The sequence below is a fragment of the Hevea brasiliensis genome, chromosome 13 (assembly GCF_030052815.1).
Source record: "Hevea brasiliensis isolate MT/VB/25A 57/8 chromosome 13, ASM3005281v1, whole genome shotgun sequence".
Taxonomy (NCBI): Eukaryota; Viridiplantae; Streptophyta; class Magnoliopsida; order Malpighiales; family Euphorbiaceae; genus Hevea; species Hevea brasiliensis.
The window spans coordinates 19,542,321-19,557,278 of record NC_079505.1 but is presented as its reverse complement, the minus strand read 5'-3'; the positions used below and the strand labels follow the sequence as shown (position 1 = coordinate 19,557,278).

General features: G+C 30.9%; 1 pseudogene; it reads left to right on the top strand.

Annotated features, from left to right (window-relative positions):
- Nucleotides 1–7,105: 7,105 nt before the first annotated feature.
- On the top strand, nucleotides 7,106–13,120 carry LOC131169184 (choline monooxygenase, chloroplastic-like; annotated as a pseudogene).
- The last annotated feature ends 1,838 nt before the right edge of the window (nucleotides 13,121–14,958 follow it).

Genomic DNA, 14,958 nt, shown 5'->3' with positions numbered 1-14,958 from the left:
ACAATACATATATGGGAGCTGATCCCCTATACAGCTCTCTTAATCCAAACTGTGCCAGCGAAGAACTCAAGGTCGGACTTTCGCTTAATAAACCAAATCGGGGTCCCAGCAAAGAACTCAAGCCGTGTCTACCCCGAAAGACCGGGTCCCAGCGAAGATCTCAAGTCGTGTCTACCCATCCTGTCCATAGCCAACACCACACCACACGCACGCCAACTCACGCACACTGCTCCAAATTACCACAATAATATCCATGGCACTTTAACAGTTATGAATGCAACATAAAACGTGCCTAAAGTTTAACTACATAGATACATACATATAAGTGATGCATGGGCATGCTTGAATATATAATAATATCGAAATTATAATTAAAATTAATATTTTACTCACTGACTTAACCGAAGTCACTGCGGCGGCTGGACAGAGGAGGAAGGCTGTCTCGGCTCACCTGATAATTTTATTACAATTATTTAATACAATTGACTTAATACAAACCAAGAAAAGACCAAATACATCCTAAGTCGTGCCGAAAATCCGGCAGAGTCTCTCCTGTACCTAGGACCTACCCAACCTGCAAAAGGGCTTAAAACACACTTCTATATCCACAACCATACACCTACAACTCAATTACATGACACAGCCCCTCCTGGGCCCATCCAAACAGTCATCAATCACAACATGTAAAATTATAATTTAGTCCTTATAATTGACTCTTTTTGCAAAAACTACCCAAATAAGCTCTAAAAATTCTAAAACTTTGCCCCGCAGTCCTTAGCAATATTACTAAGCTAATGCAAAAAGAATCATAATTTTCTGAGCTATCACGAATATTTTATGAATTTTTAATCCAATTCAAGCACTAGAAAATTACGAAAAAGCAAGGTTCAGGTTTACCTATGCCGATTCTGACTCCGGAAGCGCGCTCGAAACGTCTGACAACGGTGGGGTAGCAAAAAATCTTGATCAAATTCCAAGACTTTTCCGTAGCCGGTCTGTCTGGCCGAAAATTCATAGACCTGGGCAACCGTCAAATTTCCGCGAATTGAAGGTACCTACACGAAGCCCACAATACGTGGGTTAGTATATAATTTTTACGAAAATTTTTAAGCTCATTTAATGCTCAGAAAAATACTACGAAGTTTCGTGGGACCCACCGAAAAACTGTGTCTAAAAATTTTGAAATTTATATTGCCACGAAGCTCTCGATGAGTAGAGCGCTCTGGTACTCTCAGTTTTCTCGTGGGGTTTACGGTTTGTGAGAAATCTAGCCCAAAAGTCGAAATAGGCTAAAACTTCCTGGACAAAAATTGGGCAAACCGCTCGATGAATTTTGGTGTTTTTGGTGTCTATGGAAAGCTCTCGATGTGTAGATGGTGTTTGACACAAGACTCGACCCAATCGGTAGCCGGATCGGCCGGGAAAGTGAGGCGTCGCGCGCGCGCAGGGGAAGAGTTCGCTCGGGTTTTCCGGCCGCCTGGGACGTCAGCCGACCGTGGGAATGCACTGGGGCGGCGCGCCGGCGAGGTGGGGAGGGCTGCATGGCGGCGGCTTGGGGAGGAGGGAGGAGAGAGAAAACGGGAGAGAGAGGAAGAGAGGTCGGGATACTTGGGGAAGGGAAGAAGAAGAAAAGAAATTGCCGGTCTGATTCGACCGGTTTGATCAGTCCAGTTCGATTCGGCCGGTCCGATTCAGGATACAAAATTTAAAATTTTTATTCTGTCTTGGGATCAAAAACGAGGTCCAAAAATTCCAAAAAATTCTAGAAAACTCAAAAAAATTCGTAGACTCCAAATATATTTTTAGTTTTATCACGTTGTCTTTAAATTAATTTTTAAAAATTATCAAAGTTTTATATTTTCGGAAAATCGGACCCGATTTTTAAAACCCGAAAAATCTCAAATAATTTTTCAAAATTTAATTAAAATAAAATATCAATATTTACCCACAAAATAATAAATTTGAAAATTAGGGGTGTTACAGAATTAATGCTATGTATTTAAAAATTATCATCATAGAGTATAATTAAACTAAAACAAAAATTAAGGGTGTCAATATTATAAAAATTTATTGAATGCATAATAAAGTTAAAAAAAATTATATATTTTAAATGAATCAATGCTATGTAGTTAAAAAATATCATCATAGAGTATAATTAAACTAAAATAAAAATTAAAGGTGTCAATATCATAAAAATTTATTGAATGCATAATAAAGTCAAAAAAAATTTAAATATTTCACATTATTTACATCATAATAAAGTGATAAAATTATTTGAGCGAATAATTAAAAAAATTAAAAAAAATGATAGTATTCTTTTAGGGTTGAAGAATAAAAAAATTGGAGTATAAGGAAAACTACTTTTTTGAGAAAAATATAAAATATTAATTCATAAAGATGAGATAAAAAAAAATTGAAAAAGGCGAGAAGGAAATTATTTATATATGCAATCAATCTTATTTATATATATCAAAAACTTAATTATGAGTTACTATTTCAACAAATATGTTGTAGAAATTTTATTAGGTATTTTTTTTTTATCTCTTTCCTTCTTATTTCAATTAATTGATTGAACTCTCTCAATTTCAACTTTCAATTTTTTATCACAATATTTAATTTTAAATGTTTTATCCTAAGTTCTACATAAAAGATCGAGTTTTAGATCTTGTGAACTGAGAAAATCACTACTAAAAATACTTTACCTTCATAATGGATCTCTCCGATTCGAGCAGGATTAGGCTTAACTTATTATGCTAGAAAATACTTGTGATCTACTTAAAAAAAAAAAAAAAGTTTCTTTTGTAATGTATCACTAATTACTTAAAAAAGAAAAAGAAAAAAAAGTGGGGTGAAGGAACAGCTTGCACGTTAAAGAACAGCTGTACAATCAGTCAAATATGCATTGTTTGATAAATTACAAATCATATAAAAGGCAATTCAATGGATTTTTTTTTTTCAGTAAACAAGAACATATACATTATATGGTACAACATGAATACAAGATTTCTGAGGGCAGCTCAATGGGGTGATCTTGCATTCGGCTTGGACTGTATTCTGAAGGGGGCAAGTGATCAGAATTGAATTCCACAGATACTGCTATTTTTGGCCCAATCTTTCATGAAGCATCTGCATCAATTTTGGATTCTGCTCCAAAAGCCTACAGAGTTCTTCCTTGTAGCTCAATAAAGACCTAATGACTCTAGGATCTACATTTTGTTGGCAAATTTAGCTTTAACCTAAAGTAAAATTTATCGATTAAATTTCTTAATTTCATGATTTAAACCAAAAATCAAAATTATTGAGACAAAATTTATAAAATTTTTTTCTAACAAAATTTATGGGAATTGAGATAATTTTTTTTCTATCAAAATTATTTTAGCCTGTTAATTTATAAAACTATAGCATTATAATTTTTTTTTTTCCAAACGATTTATACAGATATAGATTACGTGCATAAAAAATGAAAATAAATAAATTACAAATAATAATTTAATTTAATATATATACATGTAAAAAAATTTAATAAAAAAAAATACCCACACCATTTCACGGGCATTGTAGCTTGTATAATAAGAGAAGTGAATCCTTGCTATACACAAATTAATTTTATTTTTTACATAAAATATCATTAAAATTATTCTTTTACTTATTTTTATAAGATTATTTATAAATTAAATTACATTTATAACATTTATTTGGTTATTATCCTATATTTATTTATATTTACATTTTACATAGTAAAATTAATTTTAAATGATAAATGCGCATGTAAAAAAATATAATTATAATAAAAAATTTGTAATTCTAACCTTGTAAATTTTTATATCTAAATAACGATGTTGTTTAATTTTTTTTCCTTTGTTGTAATTAAATAATGGTAGCAATATTTTATTTATTTTTACAATATTTTATTTATGTTTATAACTTTTTGCTAGATGAAATGCTGTCTTTAACTGAAAAAAATGAAAATTATATAAAATAACTGCTTGAGGGATTTAGAAAATTAAGAAATATTTTTATTTAATTTATACTTTTTCTTAGATTGTATTATTCTGAAATTTAATTTTCATTTAATAGTTATTACCATATTATAATTATTTATTTAATGAGTAAAAAATGTTTTTATAACTTCTCAAAAAATATTTTTTAATAACTATTTGATATTTGAAATTTCTATTTAATTTTCGTTTAATTTTTTTGAGATTTCATATCAAAATTCATTATTTTTAATTATTTTAAATTTAATTGATGTATTTAAAGTCTGATCAACATCCTAAATTTTTATTTTTAAGGTTTAATATTTATTTTAATACACAAATTATTTTTATGAGTTTTAAGTCCTTCCCAATTGAGGAAAAAAAAAGGAAAAAAAAACATTAAAAGAAAATTAGTAAGGAAAAAAAAAAGGACTTTTTCATAAAAATTATTGGACCCCGGTTAAAATTTTTTTTTAATATTAACATAATTTGTGTTTGATATAATTTCATAATTGAAATTTACATGTACTCATTTCTTAAACTACCTTTAAGATTAAAATTAAAAAAAATTATAATTTTCTACAAAATTCAAACAAATCTTATACATAATGAATTTATATCAATTAATAAACATATAAATCAACTAACAATATAATAATAAGTATAAAATAAATTCACATGCGTTATAATATAAAAAATTTATATAACAATATAAATAGTGTCATTATTAAGTGCATAATAAACTTAAATATTAAAAAATTAGAGAAAATATAAAATATCTTATATAGTTATTTGCACATGTTAACAGTTAATAGAAAGAAAGCTAATTTGTGGTTTTCATTTTTTTTTTAAATATTTCCTTAATCCAACACAAATTTATCCTATATTAATTATAATGCACTATCTTCAATAACAAGACATGCATTTGCTTATTGGTGTGACATAAATGGGCACCTTAAGTAATTTTGAGTAGAATTAATATATGGTTAAACAAAAAATGGAGTGGGAGAAATTTTTTAAAAGGGTATTTTAGTTCATAAATGTTATATAAATTTTGTGGAATTTAATTTAAAGAATTCATTTTGCCCACGCTATACATAGAATATTTATTATTTTACTTTAATAATATAATTTAATATATATTTCTCTATATTTTATGTTTTCACAATCATATTATAAAATTTTATTAATAATAAAAGTTTTAGTTAATTGTAATTTTATTTTAAGTGCTAATATATATAATTTTTTAATAATAATTTATATAATTTTGTATTTGATAATGTATAATTTAATTCTAAATTTTCAAATAATTTCTTTGATAGATTATTTTATATTTTCTTTAAATTTGTTATGATAAATAAAATAAAAAATATAATTATTATTATTATTATTAAAATTTTTAAAATAAGAAATGTTTTTAAAAAATAAATGTTTAAATTACATAAATAATTTTCTACCAAATAATTATTTAAATATATATTTTCACATTTTTTTGTTAAAAAACAGTTCACTCTTCCTAATCTAATTGAAATTTTAGTTAAATATTTTCTTGATTATTTTCTAATATAAGGTAAGAATTTAGCAGTTGAAATTCTCTCTCTCTCCCTCTCTCTCTCTCTCTCTCTCTCTCTATATATATATATATATATTAGATTTGAATATTTTATATAAATAATAATTAAAATAAAATATTTTTAAATGATTAGATAGACAAATCATCTAATATTTTTTGTGCAATAAATATTTTTATATTTATTTTAAATATTTTTTATAAATAATAATTAAAAAAATAAGAAATTAGTTAAAATAAAAATTTAAATATTTTATATTATTTAAATTCTAAATATTTTATATTTTTAAGAAAAATCAACTTAAACAGATGACATAATTTTATTGATTTATTTATATGCTTTAACTTTATATATATATATATATACTTTATATTTTAAATCTCAATTCTCTTAAACTGATTATAATTTTTATCTAATATTTTAAATTTAAGTATTTTATATACCTAATAATTAAAAAGAAATATTTTGAATGATTAAATAAACAAATCATGACATATTTTTTCAATAAATACTTTTTATTTTTTAAATTTTAAATATTTTTTATAATTAATAATTAAAAGAAGGTAATAAAGTAGTTAAAATAAAAATTTAAATATTTTATATCATTTAAATTCTAAATATTTTATATTTTTAAATAAAATCAATTTAAATACGTAACTTTTAAATTACTTTTTTAAGCACGTAATATGATTTTGGGAGCTTATTTATATGCATTTTAATTTATATATATATAAATTAAAATTATTTTTTTAAAATTAAATATAAAAAATAAATAATTTAATTAAATTTTACAAAATTCAATATTTTAAAATTAAACAAAACAAGGTGCAAGTCTTCATTATTACGTGAGGGGGCTAATCTCGTTTAACTCTTGGATTGAAATTTTCAAATGGCATATGTGACAAGCCTGTGAGATTATAATCATTTTATTTCCTTTCATTTTGAAAAATTTATTAAATAATTTTTTTCCGTAAAAATTTTATTTTTCTTATGATTTCAATTATTCTTCTTTTATTAGCTTTTTTATCTATAAAACAAAACAGACTTAGACTCTAACACCGTATTTAGATAGGTGAAAAAGAAAGAAGAAAAAAAATAAGGGAGAAAAAATAACTTTAAAAATTTTTTTTTATTATTTGGATAATAGAAGAAAAATAAATAGGAGAATAAAAATAAATTTTATTTTTTTCTAATTATTTTTTTAAAATTAAAGACAAAATAAGAAAAGAAAAAAAAAAGAGTAGGCTTTGGTGTCAACCTTTTTACTTTCTCTATTTTATTTTTCACTTATCCAAATACAAAGAAAAAAAATAAAAAATAAAAAAAAATTTGCATTTTTATTTTCCATCCCCTCCTAAAATTTATCCGGTGTAATACTTTATTTGGATGATTCATGGGGAAAAAATATTAAAATTGAAAAAAATTAATGAATTTTGATTTAATAATATTATTTTTAAATTTTAATTAAATAAAAAAAATTAGAAAAAGATTGTAAAAGGGTGGCATCATCGATCAAAAAAAAAAAAAAAAGGAGATTCTTTGGCAGGCAGAGGAACGCCAAAACCAGAACTGAAGGACACAAGAGTACACTGGAATGTAGATGTCGTTTACTTTGAAGCAACCGTCGTAGCGAAGACAATGGCCATCGCCACTGCAGTGATCCCTTTGAAGTTCATCACCAATCGCAGGCTTCAACCTAAAAATCATACTCCAATTCTCGCTCAAAATCGGCCCTTCAAGGTCTTATGCTGTGTTCTTCACAATCCAAGCTCTCTACATACTCATTGTCAGAAATGAATTTGACCCTCGCATTCCTATAAAGAAAGCCCTGACTCCACCCATCTCCTGGTACACCGACCCTTCATTTTACGATTATGAGCTCCATCGTGTCTTCTATGGAGGATGGCAGGCTGTTGGTTAGTTCCTTTTTTTTTTTTTTTTTTGAAAAGAGTCTCAAGTTGCTTAGAACAGGTAATAACACAAGGAATTTGATAATTTGTTATGATTTTATCAAATAAGGCAATTTAAGACTAAATTCAATTCAAATCTTGATTGGGTTTGCCTTGTATTTTCATTATGCATAGAGTCTTCAACTCCTAGCGATTAGCATACATCAAACATATCATAACACAGGGGAAGTAGAATCTTAGTTACCAATTTTTGGGTTGTATATTGAATTTCAGGATACACTGAACAGATAAAGGATCCTCGTGACTTTTTCACTGGAAGGTACATTTATATAGGTAGAAAAATTAGTTCTTTTTATTTTTTTATTTTTCTTGCTTTCTTTCAGTATGCTTACATTTGAATGTTGCTAATCATTCGGGCTTCATTCGGTTCTTAGAAAAAGAAAGGGAAACGCTTGAATATGACTTCCATTTGTATGCATTTCAACATATCTTTGTCCCCTTTTTTCTTAGAACCTAATAGAGGATCTGCTTTGGCAGAATTGGAAATGTATAATTTCTTGTGTGTAGAGATGATGATGGCAAGGTTCATGCTTTTCACAAAGTGTGCCGCCATCATGGCTCTCTTCTTGCATGAGGAAGTGGGAAAAAGCCTTGCTTTGCATGCCCTTACCATGGGAGTTTACTTGTGCTGCTTCATGCAAACATTGTGGAATTCGCTCAGCCCCTTTTCTTGCATTTTTTTTTTAATCTTGATTGTAGACAAAGAATAGTATAGATTCAGCTTAATATATATATATATATATCTTGAAATAATGCTTTGTGATTCACCATGTTGTTAATAATGAGTATATGGCAAATTCATATCATAGGTAAATGATGTTCAAAGTTTAACGATCGGGATACTTGGGTTACAAGACCTCATATTATGGAGAGATGCCTTCGGTGGAAAAGGCTTGTGACATGTCATATGTCTTGCTCCTTCCATTTTTCCAATTATACTAGGGGAAAAGAATATATATATATATATGATCATTGCCAAAACATCATGGTTCATCTTAGATTAGGAACAACTTTTAGAACACTGTTTAATTACTAAATTTTCTAATGTTGCTTATGTAGTTGAATTGGATTGATGAATTCTAACCTCAACTGCTACATCATCTAACTGGTGGGAGCAATGCTAGGCTGTGCAACTGTGGAATTTGGTTTTTTTCTTGGTCCATTTTCTATCATACATTTTCTTTTCCTCCAGCCAAGCTTTACATTATTCACTAGCAGTCTAGCACATGGTATATGACTATTTACAACCTTTCATGTCTTTAGAATTTAAGAATTTAAGAAGTTACCATGGGTAACATCTCGTGTTCTTTTCATTTCATTCCCCAACCCCACCCCCTTTAAACCATAACTTCATAACTGAAGGAATTGAGTTCACTTTGCATATAAATATACTGAAGTTTAGCATTACTATTCTTATAATAAGCTATTTCAGGGTTTTAATGTGTATCCATTCTTTTTATGTAGGCTTGGACTTATGGTTTAGATGGAGCACTTCTTAAAGCAACAAGAATAACAGGGATGCAAAATTTCAATGTAATTGTATGCCAAAATGTTATAGTACTAATCAATTTCCATTAATGTATGGCAATTTTAGAATCATTGGATAATTTAGTTAATTTCTCTTGCCTTGGACATAGGAGTTTGGGCTTACTCCACTAAATGTAGCTACTTGGGGGCCATTAGTTCTTCTCAGTGTGGTCAAAGTGAATTCACCTCATCAGGAAGTTGATGGCAATATGGTGGAAAATGAATGGCCTGGTAGCTGTTCTGATACTCTGGAAACCAATGGAGTTGATTCTCCTTTGAGTTATGTTTGTAGATGTGTTTACGATATTGAATGTAACTGGAAGGTAAGATGCTTAAATATAAGTGTACTGAATTTCAGCATCTGATTTTAATAAAAATAATTTTAGACAGGAAACCCTTTATGCAAGGTGAATGTGGGCCCTTCCAGTTCCCTTTATGTTTTCTTGCGGTGAATTAATTCATCTATACCTTGTCCTTGGCAATGAGCTAACTCTACAGTAGACTTAAGACACTGAAATTAATATCCATTAATTGCACTGTATAATTTAATTTCATGGATTGCTGATTCCCCTTCCTAACTCCGCCTAAGTTGCGCTTAGCCGGTCCCAAGCCCAAATAAAGGAGGAGGGTTGCGGTAGATGACAACCAGCGTAAAAATTTCATCACACCCTATGATATAGATTCAAATGATATAAATGTTGGGGCGTCCTTTACTAACGACGTGCTACATCGGAGCCCGGGTGTAGTGAGAAATATGCAAGAGTGTAGGGCGTTCACCGAAAGCGACGAGCCATGCCGGCGCCCGGGTGTGGTGTTAAGTGAGCAAGGGTTCCCACATCATGGACGGGTGTGGGTAAAGAAGTTAGTCCATAGGACAGATAGTAGAATAAATAGTGGAACAGAACACAAGATAGACATAGAAAACAATAGAAGATATCATAGAAGGAGACCAATTAGGAAGTAGCAGGATAGGAAGAGGATCAGGGTTGGTATTTGAATGTTGGATCACTTATAGGAAAATTAATGGAACTTGTGGATACCTTGGAAAGGAGAAGGGTGAATATTGCTTGCATTCAGGAGACTAAATGGGTAGGAGAGAAAAGTAAGGAAGTGGGTAATTCAGGGTACAAACTGTGGTTTACCGAAAAGAAGAGAAACAAGAATGGAGTGGGCATAATCATAGACAAAACATTGAAAGACGCAGTAATAGCTGTGAAAATAGTAGGAGATAGAATTATACTAGTAAAGTTAGTACTTGAAGGAGAAACAATAAATATAGTTAGTGCTTATACCCCACAAATAGGACTAGACAGTGAGAGTAAACAAAGGTTTTGGGAAGATATGGATGATTTAATGCAAAGCATACCGAATGAAGAGAATGTTTTCATTGGTGGAGATTTGAATGGACATGTAGGAAGTGATAGACAAGGTTATGAGAATGTTCATGGAGGTTTTGGTTTTGGCAGTCAAAATGAGGAGGGAAAAAGCATCCTGGATTTTGCTATGGCATACGACCTAATACTAGCAAATACCTACTATATAAAAAGAGAGTCACATTTAGTGACTTTCAAAAGTGGGCAGCATAGAAGCCAAATCGACTTCCTCTTAACCAGGAAGACAAATAGAGCTCTATGCAAGGATTACAAGGTCATTCCAGGAGAGGCTTTAACAAGTCAACATCGGATGGTGGTCTTGGATGTCAAGTTTAGGAACAATTCAAGTAAGGTCAGAAAAAATAGTGTAGCTCGAACAAAGTGGTGGGAGTTCAAAGGAGTAAAGCAAGTGAAGTTCAAAAATGAGCTTTTCGAGTCCGAAGTATGGAAGCTGGATATGGAGGCCAATGATATGTGGATACAAATTGCATCAAAGATTAGAGAAGTAGCTAGAAAAGTACTTGGAGAGTCTAAAGAACATGGACCACCCTCAAAAGAGAGATGGTGGTGGAATGAGGAAGTACAAAAGGCAATGAAGAGAAAGAGGAAATGGTATAAGAAATTACCTAAATGTGATAATAATGAGGCATATGAACAGTACAAGATAGCAAAGAAAGAGGCAAAAAAGGCAGTTAGTCAAGCAAGAGTACAGGCCTTTGAAAAGTTATATGAGAAACTTGGAACTAAAGAAGGGGAGAAAGATATTTATAGATTAGCAAGGAGGAGAGAAAGGAAATGTCAAGATCTCAATCAAGTTAGGTGCATTAAGGATAAAGAAGGAAAAGTGTTGGTGAAAGATGAGGACATTAAAGAAAGATGGAGAAATTATTTTAATGATCTCTTTAATAATAGTCAAAATGGTAATAGCGTGAATATAGATTATAGAACAATAGAAAAGAATGTGAATTATACTAGAAGGATTAGATCTTTAGAAGTAAAGGAAGCACTTAAGAGAATGAAAGTGGGTAAAGCCTGTGGACCCAATGAAATACCAATTGAAGTGTGGAAGTATTTAGGAGATATGGGAGTGGCATAGTTAACTAAATTATTTAATAAGATTCTAAACTCTAAGAAAATGCCTGATGAATGGAGGAAGAGTATTTTAGTACCTATTTTTAAAAATAAGGGAGACATACAGAGTTGCTCAAACTATAGGGGAATTAAACTCATGAGCCATACTATGAAGTTGTGGGAGAGAGTTGTGGAGCATCGACTACGTCATGATACTTCTATCTCTCTCAACCAATTTGGTTTCATGCCCGGTCATTCAACTATGGAAGCGATCTTTCTCATTAGAAGCTTGATGGAGAAATATAGAGATGTGAAGAAAAATCTACACATGGTTTTTATTGATTTGGAGAAGGCTTATGATAGTGTTCCAAGAGAGGTCTTATGGAATGTGTTAGAACAAAAGAGGGTATCTATTAGGTACATACAAGTATTGAAAGATATGTATAAAGGAGCAACTACTATTGTGCGCACAGTGAGAGGGGACACAAGAGATTTTCCGATCTAAATTAGATTACACCAAGGATCAGCCATAAGCCCTTACCTTTTTACATTAGTTTTAGATGAACTGACGAAACATATACAAGAGAGTATTCCTTGGTGCATGATATTTGCGGATGATATTATTCTGATAGTTGAGACATGAAAAGGAGTCAATAGAAAGCTAAAACTTTGGAGAAGTACTCTAGAGTCAAAGGGTTTTAAGTTAAGTAGAACGAAGATAGAATACATGCATTGCAAGTTCAGTGAAGGCCAAACTGATGATAGGGAAGGAGTTAGTTTGAATGGAGTGGTACTGTCCCAAAGTAATCACTTTAAATATCTAGGCTCAGTCCTTCAAGTAGCTGGGGGATGTGAGAAGGATGTTAGTCATAGGATTAAAGCCGGATGATTGAAGTGGAGACGTGCCATGGGAGTTTTATGTGATCGTAAGATTCCCAAGAAATTGAAAGGAAAATTTTACCGTACAGCCATACGACCAGCTATGTTATATGGTAGTGAGTGTTGGGCACTGAAAGAGTCGTATGCATCTAAGATAAGAGTTGCAGAGATGAGAATGTTAAGGTGGATGAGTGGACATACTAGACTAGATAAAGTCCGTAATGAGAGTATTAGAGAAAAGGTAGGAGTGGTGCCAATTAAAGATAAGTTGAGAGAAGGGAGATTGAGGTGGTTTGGTCATGTGAAGCGTAGACATGCAGAGGCTCCAGTTAGACAAGTAGAGCACATTAGGTTAGATTATAGAAAGAAAAAAAGGGGTAGACCTAAATTGACTTGGAGGAGAGTAGTACAACATGACGTAGAAGCATTACACATTTCTGAGGATTTAACCCAAAATCGTTCAGAGTGGAGAAAGCGAATCCATATAGCCGACCTCAAATTTTTGGGATAAAGGCTTAGTTGAGTTGAGTTGAGTTGCTGATTCCCCTTCCTCCTTTCAGGTGTTTTGCGACAACTACTTAGATGGTGGCTACCATGTCCTATGTGCACATAAAGCTTTGGCATCTGGTTTGAAGCTTGATTCTCACTCCACCATAGTACGCATCTCGTGCTTCCTTGTCATTCTTGAACATTTTGTTTTTGTTTTATCAATTGTAGCATTTGATTATGATAGATCTAGAAGACTGCCATGACTTTCACTCATGGTCATTGAACTTATCTCCAATTTCAACATTGTCACTGAATTTCAATTTGTATGATACAGATCACCAAAATTTAATTTGATTTGATAAATTCATCAGTGCTAGATTTTGATAAAATATACATAATATTTTTTTACATGATAACCAAGTAAAAATTTTCAAATATATTTTTGTAGGCTTAGAGCTATTATATTTTATCATCACATAAAGAATTTGGCTAAATGTCTACAAAAATTTAGTAGAAGCAATCTTATTGAATCAAAATCAAGGTTTGAGCAATTTTGCTAATACAAATTGAAATTCAGTGACAAAAATGACTTTTATTGAAATTAACCCAATTTATTACATAAAAGCATCATATATATATATATATATATATATGATACCAAGGACGCACCGGGATCGAAAGGGGGATGAGCTAACAGGGAAGAAGCAATAATCTAGATCTTGAACAATATATAAATAATTAAAGAAATAAACAAAATGCACAAAGAAAGGAAATCTTCAGAAATGAAAATTAAACTTGTAAATTAAAGATTAAATATATATATTCTATAGGCGGCAGAGCCAGTCCGTTAAGAACATATATACTTAACAAAAAGAAAATTAAATTTGTAAATTTAAATATGAATATACATGTATATATTCAATAGGCGGCAGAGCCAGTCCGTTATGAATATATATACGTATATTTATGCAGATCAGGCGGTTGAACCGACCATATGCATGCTAAAGAAATAAATTTGAAATTTTGTAAAAGAAATTGAAGAAAACTTACTTCAAAATCTTATAAAATTTGTAAGATTTGTATAAAGGTTTTGGAGATGTAATTCCGGGTAGGACTTACAAAGGTTGCTCAACACATGAGCTTCCTAAGATCTACTACAAGGAAGTTACAGGGTTTGTAGGTTTGTAGGTGAGGTAGAGGTAGGGCAGGATGGGAAGTGAATCAACCTTCTTGCTCCTTCTGAACCTCGGGTTGAGACTCCTTCAGGACCTTCTTCGGATTCTCTCGGCTTGAAAGGGAGAAGCTTGAAGAGGGAGAAGCTTGGGTAAGCTTTTGTTCCTTTGAAGTGGCCTCCCTTTGCCTTGGATGAATGCCCCCTTATATAGAAGTGTCCAGGGACAGTTTTGTAATTTTTTAGGATTTGAACAGTGTCTGCCACTTGATGCCTTCACGTGTGAACAGTGCTTCTTGTCTCCTTCACATGTGAACAGTAAAAAGTAAACAGTACAAGATATGACAGGTGAACAGTGTCCTGTCTGGTTTTGAAATAAAGAGAAAAAAGAGAATAAAGTAAAAATGATTACAAAAAGGAAAATAAAGAGAAAATGGATAATTTTGCCGCCATAAATTTCTTTTGCCGGTCTTTAAATTTTTTCTTTTTCTTTTCTTTTCTTTTCTTTTTCTTTTTCTTTTTCTTTTTCTTTTCTTTTCTTTTTTTTTTTCTTTTTTTTTTTATTTTTTTTTATGGAGTGGAGCTAGGACCACTCTTTTATCCTTCCATCATGTTTTGTAAGTTGTGCCATGTCTCCTCATCGTCACTTGTTTCGTCATCTGACGAGACAGAAGATAAGTCGTAGTAACTTTCATACTGAACCATGTAATTTTCATACCGTGTTTCAATATGAAAGGGTTTTGGAGCTGGCAAATGTTCATAATGAACAAATATCCGAGAATATGTACCCGTATGGACTAGTGCATACTCTGGATACCTGTGTTTTCGCCAGTTGTCGACTATTGTCTTTGCTCGCCATTTGTTGAGTTGGACGAAATAGTCTTCATGATTGCATGGCTAATCTGGAAGATGATAGAGAGAAGGCTGTTT